At 38.8% G+C, this 6,167-nt stretch overlaps 1 non-coding gene across 1 annotated transcript; it reads right to left on the reverse strand.

Annotated features, from left to right (window-relative positions):
- Positions 1-5,672: 5,672 nt before the first annotated feature.
- LOC126014948 (U12 minor spliceosomal RNA) lies at positions 5,673-5,822 on the reverse strand. Its single transcript, XR_007497875.1, has one exon. It is a non-coding gene; the product is annotated as a U12 minor spliceosomal RNA (small nuclear RNA).
- Positions 5,823-6,167: the final 345 nt, after the last annotated feature.

Below are 6,167 nucleotides of genomic sequence, written 5' to 3' on the forward strand. Positions count from 1 at the left end.
TGAAGACTGATATGTTGGGTGAAATAAGTCAGAGGGAGAGAGATAAACACAGAATAATCTCACTCACATGTGGGATTTAAGAAAAATAAAAGACAGTATAATAATGATACTCAGAGACAATAGAGATGAGGGCTGGAAGGACCAGCCCATGATAAGAAGCTTATCACAAAGCAAAGAGTGGTGAGTGCAGTTAGAGAAATAATACACTAACAACTAACATGACAATGTTAATGAGTGAGAGAAATGCCTGTCTCAAATACAGGGAAGAGATGGGGGAGGAGGGAAATGGTGGCAGAAAAGTTGCACTGGTGAAGGGGAGTGGGTGGGCATTTCATGGTTGAAACTCAATTACAAACGTGTTTGTATGTTGTTTGTGGTTTTTGGGCCTCACTTGGCAGCACTTGGGTTACTCCTGGTTCTGTGCTCAGAAATCGCTCCTGGCAGCTTGGGGGACCAAATAGGATCTGGGAATTGAACTCAGATCTGTCCTGGGTTGGCCACATGCAAGGCCTACTGCTGTGCACTCTCTCTCTCTCTCTCTCTCTCTCTCTCTCTCTCTCTCTCTCTCTCTCTCTCTCTCTCTCTCTCTCTCTCTTTCTCTCTCTCTCTCTCCTCTCTCTCTCCTCTCTCTCTCCTCTCTCTCTCCTCTCTCTCTCCTCTCTCTCCTCTCTCTCTCCTCTCTCTCTCTCCTCTCTCTCTCCTCTCTCTCTCTCCCCCCCTCTCTCTCGCCCCTGCAAACATGTTTGTAACCATGGCACTTAAATAAAGAAATTATATATTAAATAAAAAAATAGAAATAGCCTAACTTTTATTTAGTACTTTTCCACCACAAAGTCTTCAGGTTCTGCCTCTTTAACCTTTCACTTATTTTATTCCTTTTCATTTTTTGACAAGGTAGTTTTCTAGGAAGACTTTTTAAAAAAATTATTATTGCAAACTTGAAGAGCTTATTATTCAAACAAGCTTATTATTTTAAAAACAAGTTGCCCTTGTTTTGTGGTCTGTCTAAAAACTGAACATGAAAAACACTTTATATCTATTTCCTTCATTCCTAATTCTTGTGGCATCTTCATTTTCATGAGCAGTGAAGTGTCAGTAGATATGCAGTAAAATTTGAATGAAAATAAAAAAGGTTTCAAGTCAAAGAAAGCATGTGACAACCACACAGATGGACTAAATATTTATACTATTTTTGACAAGAGTACAGAAATAGTTAAGATCATGTCAAAAAACAATCAGCAAAACCCTAAATGTATTTGGTGGAGGGATAAAAGAGGGGGAATTTTTAAGGACAGTTTTATTTCTTGAAATATAAATTCCAGACAGAAGAATTTGCTTCAACTGAGGCCACATTAAGTGGCAATTTGTGTTTTAAGTGGAAGAACACATGCCCTGTCGGTATAAAATCCTGGGCTTGATATACAGCACCACAGATTTTCCTAAATTCTACTGAACATGGTTCTCCTCGTACAAAAAGGAATTGCAAGGAGAGGTAGAACAAGACTGGTAGTTTGTTTATTTTATGTTTGGGACACACCTGGTGGTGCTCAGGGTTTACTCTTGGCTCTGCTCCGAGGGGTCACTCTTGGGAATGCTCTGGAAACTAGATGGGGTGCCAGCCAGGGATTGAACCCAGATCAACTATATGTGAGATAAGTGCCCTACCTGCTGTACTATCACTTTGGTGCCCGATGATCAGGAGTTTAACGAATAGCAACTTGCTGAGCTTGGACTCTATTTGGATATTGTTGGGTTTTTTTTGTTTTTGTTTTTGTTTTTGTTTTTTATTAAAACATGTAGGAAACTTCATAAACTTGAATTTTGACTGAATTTTTATGACATGGACTGACCGTTAGTTGTTTTGTGAAAATGGTGTCATGCTTATTTTGAAAAAGTGTATTTTAGAAAAGGACTGAAATGCTCATGGATAAAATTCTATAATGGCTAAAGTTTGCTTTAGAATGTCATTGGAGAGGGCCCTGAGAGATAGCACAGCGGTGTTTGCCTTGCAAGCAGCCGATCCAGGACCAAAGGTGGTTGGTTCAAATCCCGGTGTCCCATTTGGTCCCCCGTGCCAGGAGGAGAAATAGCCAGGAGCTATTTCTGAGCAGACAGCCAGGAGTAACCCTTGAGTATCACTGGGTGTGGCCCAAAAACCAAAAAAAAAAAAAAAAAAAAAAAGAATGTCATTGGAGAAAGTGAATGAGTTGAATGAGGTAGGATTGACATAGAGTTGGTGGTTTTTGAGCCTGAATGATAAGTCCAGAAGGAATTGCACTTTACATATTTTTATGCTTGAATTTTTTTGTATTGTTTAAAGTAATTACATTTTGTTTCTGTTTGGGGCCACACCTGGGATTACTCCTGGCTCTAAGCTCAAGGGTCCTTCCTGGCAGTGCTCAGGTGCGTATCTGAGATGCTCGGGATTGAACCTGGATCAACTGCCTATAAGCTGCCCTATTCACTGTGGTATCACTCTGGCCCCAGTAATTACATAATTACATTAAAAAAAAAAACCTTGAAGACTTTTATGTATGGTATAAAAATTTACTTTTGTTGGGCTTGGGGCCATATCTTGTGGTACTCAAAATTTATTACTAGATCTTTGTTCAGGGATCACTCATGGCATTGCATGAGGGACCATATGTGGTAAATGCCTTACCCACTATGCTATCTTTTTAACTTTTGTATAGTAATTTTTAAAATAAAATATAAATTATTACTCCTAAGCCTAAATATATAAAACCAAAGTTGAATATTTGTATATGTATCATTTTATTATGTGTTTATTATTTACATTTTCCAAAGGAATATCATTAAAAAAAAGTACTTCTCATAAGAGCAGTAATATTTAAGGCTAATGAGTACTTGGTAGCTCATTATTCTATTGTAATTATTTTGAAAAGGTTTGAAAGTTTTAGAAATAAATTTAATTAAAATAATTGGTATTTAGCGATCCACCTTATTATTATTATTTTAGGAATGCACCTTTTTATTTTCTTAATTGATGTCTATGGTGTTATATAGTTGAATCCATTAGTAAGCTATAGAATTTTACTATTATTAACAGTTGCAGATTATTCTAAGGGAAAAAGCACATTTGGAAATTAGTTTATAGGCACAGTCATCAACCACATTAGCAATAAGTAGATTCTGAAGTTTGTTCACCTCCACAAAGTCTAAAGTTCTGTAATTAAGTAGTGAGTTTCCAAGGGTGCTTATCAGTGAGGTTAAACAAGGTGTGCACAGTATAAGAAGGAACAATGCTTTTGGGGGACAAAAAGCAAAAACCAAGCAACTAATAGACTCATTTTTTTTTACAACATTGATTACTTAGATTTAATTACCTGTATCCAATTTAATATTGCCTTTGATTTTTAAATGGTATTTTTTTCTAAAACTTAAAGATAAGAACTTGTATTTTCTTTTTTCAGACTTTCCCAAAATAATCCGAAGATGACCTTGCTCCCTTTCACAACATCTCTTGTTCTTTGCTTGAGAATATTGTGTATATGTTAGTTCTAGGAACCTATGGTTGTTGTTAGGTGTGTGTTTAATCAATTTATATACAGAAACTTAACTTTCAAATTAATAACAAAAACATTTCTCAGTTTTAACTTAAAGTATTTTAAGGGCTTGTGCTGAATAGTTGGAAATAGAGGAGATGATAAGAACCAATCTTTGTTTTTGTGAATATTGTGTATATGTTAGTTCTAGGAACCTATGGTTGTTGTTAGGTGTGTGTTTAATCAATTTATATACAGAAACTTAACTTTCAAATTAATAACAAAAACATTTCTCAGTTTTAACTTAAAATATTTTAAGGGCTTGTGCTGAATAGTTGGAAATAGAGGAGATGATAAGAACCAATCTTTGTTTTTGTTTGTGGATCACACATTGGCTGTGTTCAGGGCTTTATACTGTTGTTTGCTCAGGGATCACTCCTGGCTTATTTCAGATGCTATACTATAATAATTTCATATGCTAATTTAACAGAGTAGAGTTTTGTATTTTAGGGTATTTTTGTTTGTTTGTTTTTTGCTTTGTTTTTGGTCCCACACCATGTGGTGCTCAGGGACTATTCCTTGCATAATGCTCAAGGGGCCATGTGGTGTGGAGATGGAATCCAGGGTTCACACAAGCAAAGCATGTGCTTCAGGCTTTTCAATCATCTCCCTGCCATAGGCAGGGATTCTGTTGAAGATTCCTTAGCCAAATCTACTGTGCTGCCAGGATTGCTACCATTCCTCTGGCCTGGGATCTGACATCTAAGGACCATATGCCACAGTCCATAAGAGCAGATGTTGTTCTTTGGTTCCTAGGACTTTCCCTATTGGACACCAATTGATTAAAGGAACAGTCAATGGAGGGAGAAGTTTTGTTGTTTCTAATAACCCACCAGCATTTAGCTTGTCACCAGAGTCTCATGCAAGTGCCTCAGGACTCAGTTCTTTCATGTGCAAAGGAGAGGGTGTGAATGAAATGATTTCCTAGTTCCTTGCAGTGATATGAGTCTATGAAATCAATATATTAAAATTTTGATTGCCCATGAGTAGATGATCAACCTAAAATTATTTATCTCAGGATGAGTTTCACTTAACCTCTTATCAATTGGTGTATGCGCTGGAAATACATATGCATATGAGTCTTATTTTCGACCTAAGCAGAGCATAATAAGGAGAGAATCGTGTGTGTGTGTGTGTGTGTGTGTGTGTGTGTGTGTGTGTGTGTGTGTGTGTGTGTGTACATGTGAAAACCATTCAAAAGATAAATTAAATGATTTGGAGGGATTATCTGCTGTGTTGGATTATCCACATCACTGCCCCCTCCAATAGCGTTGATAATTGAAAGTTGCCCATAGTCTGATTGCTGACAGCTGAAGGATCCATGTTGCCAAGGAAGCTGTGGCTGGATGCCAAGTAACGACCTGATTAATTATCCTTTTCTTTGTGCTGGCCCAGCTCTCTGCACTCTTCCTGCACCAGAGCCATGTCCAGTTTCAGGAGCATGGAATAGAACAGGAAGTGCCCTAAATGAACAGTCCCCATTTCCTGAAGCCTAAAGACTTTTCATCCCTCCTTGTTCCTTGCCAACTAGTGGACTAGATTGAAGACAATGATAAAATCAAGTCTGTTTAATCATACTGGCTTTTCACACAGGAAGATTTAGTCCATTGTTTTCTTCAGCTGGATACATATGGCAGCCATGCAAAACAGAACATTCGATGCCCCAGAACCAAGGAATCATGACCAGGAGGCTAAAGCATGGCCTGGTGGCTTAACTCTGATAATTGAAACAGCTTTAGTTTTTTAAAATTTTTCAGAGTTTAGAGACCACATCTAACAGTGCTGTGTTCAGGGATCATTCCTGGTAGGTCATAAGGAGATCATATGTGGTGTTGGGGATCAAATTTGGGTTGACTGTCTTCCAGGAAAACACCCTAACTTCTGTACCCTTGAAAATCAGTTTTTTTATTAAAATACTTTATTATTTTGGCTGGGTGCGGACCCCCAAAGTTGGTAATACCCAGACAAGCCGAATAAGACTTGATAAAGAATTGCGAAATAAAAGATTAGATGCAATCAAGAGCCCCAAAAGCGACAAGGGCTGCGCCCCAAGCCTCCAGGCACACCATCACCTTCTGCTCTTGGGGCTGACGCTAAAGAGGGGGTCGGGCAGATCGCACCCCGCGGGCATCCCGCAAAGTAGGCGGGTCACCCGGCGGGTGACCTTTACCAGCGCAAAAATTCGTCTCACATCGGCAGTGAGGACCCGGGCGTCACCCCAGGTCATTATTTTCCTTACTCATAAGTTTAAGGCATGAAAATCAGTTTTAAACAATTGGCTTTTACACAGGTTCCACATGGCATTGAACTTAGAATCACAGGGCAGCTTCATTTATGGAGAAGAGTGTGGCCTCTGGACATGCCACCCAAAGAATTGCCTCAGTTATGGGTGAGAGTTCTCTCTTTCTGCACAGCACCCAGCAGGTCCCAATTTTCTAGGAGTCCATCTCCCAGTTTAGAATGGTTATTTCCTGGGATATGGCACTTTCACTCTAGTAATCAACCCCGAGGGAGACTATAGTCCTTCCCACCATAGACCTTTCTCTGTCCACAGAGCTCAATTCTGTGTGTGGTAGAGTTCACAGATATCTGTTCCATCAG

Source organism: Suncus etruscus, chromosome 7 (assembly GCF_024139225.1).
Source record: "Suncus etruscus isolate mSunEtr1 chromosome 7, mSunEtr1.pri.cur, whole genome shotgun sequence".
Taxonomy (NCBI): Eukaryota; Metazoa; Chordata; class Mammalia; order Eulipotyphla; family Soricidae; genus Suncus; species Suncus etruscus.